Here is a 1,417-nt window from a genome sequence, read left to right as displayed (position 1 = left end):
GTAGAAAAATGGCCAGGGCATCCAGATAATTTCTATGTGAAATACCTACTTCAGGACTTAAACCCTTATATTACAAGTAGAGTTGTTAAATTTTGTGTTGCTGCAATGAAAATAAGACAAACTCAGATTAAAAATATCTCCCTATCTTAAATATATTTCTATTTTATTATTATCACTTTAATTTTAAAGTTTTAAAGAAAAATTGTCAGGAGATATACAAACCTTATACTCCATTTTAATTTATTTTACTTTATAGTACATTTTTGTACTGAATCACTTTAAAACCTATTGCTGTACTTATGTATTGGGCCTTGAAATCTTTTAAAATTTTACTGGTCATTGACCAAATAAAATATGTCTGTCTATTCCATGCGGCCCTTTAGTCAGCATGTTGCCCCTAGACATCTTCGCAAAATACAAGGGATGCGGAGATGATACTTCAGAAGGGACATAGTAAAGCTGGCATCCCTAAAATAAGGCTGATGCTTCTTTCCTATCTGTATAAAGGACGTTAGTATATTTTATTTTCATGTAATTATGAAATGTATAAAATCACAGGAGAGTGTATTTTTATATTACTGTATTCTATTTTACGTTATTTGTTGGTTGTCATACTTATGTATCATGCTTTGTATCTTTTTAAATCTTGCTGATCATTGACCGAATAAAACATGTCTGTCTGTCTGTAATCAGACAGGTTGGGAGAGTGCACAGAATCCGACTCGAGTGCTTGCAGTTGATGACCACAGATTTCTCCTAGTGACAGGTGGGTAGCCAAACATCACAGATATTACTTATTACACTTTTTACTCTTTGACGTTGAGCAATGTTTACATCCTCAAGAGTCCTCCTCTAAATTCTGAGAAATCACTAAAGGGGTAGCATTTACTCTTTTCCTTTGGATGACAGGTTGTTAGAGGTTTAAGTTGTCAAAGTTTTTTTTTTTAATTTGGAATGGTACAATCAAATCATATGGAAAGAAATGGATCCTTCTACCATTGGTCCTCCTGCATAGATTCCAAAGACAGACACAGACACACCTGTCCAACTAAACTGGACCATATTTCTCTTTATGATCCCATTAGAGCTCTATGATCATACGGAGAGGTCCTTCTTTCTGTCCCACCACTCTCTCGGGCTCATTTGGTGGGAGCAAGGCAGAGGTCCTACTTCTTGGCTACTTGGAACTCCTGCCCTAAAGAGGCCAGGATGCTGCTGTCCTTACTCTCCTCCTGTTGGCAGGTCAAAATATTTTTGTGCCATCAGGCTTTTACAAGCTGACTAGTGCTGGGCTTTTGATGCTGTGCAGTTCTGTTTTTATGGCTTATACATAGTATTTTAATTAATTTTAATGTTTTTGAATGTTTAATGTGTTAACTGTATAGATTGTTTTAAATACCTTATATTTATACTGTTA

This window comes from Sceloporus occidentalis, unplaced genomic scaffold, assembly GCF_023333645.1.
Source record: "Sceloporus occidentalis isolate IW3139 unplaced genomic scaffold, rSceOcc1.0.p SCAF_4, whole genome shotgun sequence".
Lineage (NCBI taxonomy): Eukaryota > Metazoa > Chordata > Lepidosauria > Squamata > Phrynosomatidae > Sceloporus > Sceloporus occidentalis.
The sequence above is the reverse complement of the archived record's forward strand: the minus strand, read 5'-3'. Positions refer to the sequence as shown.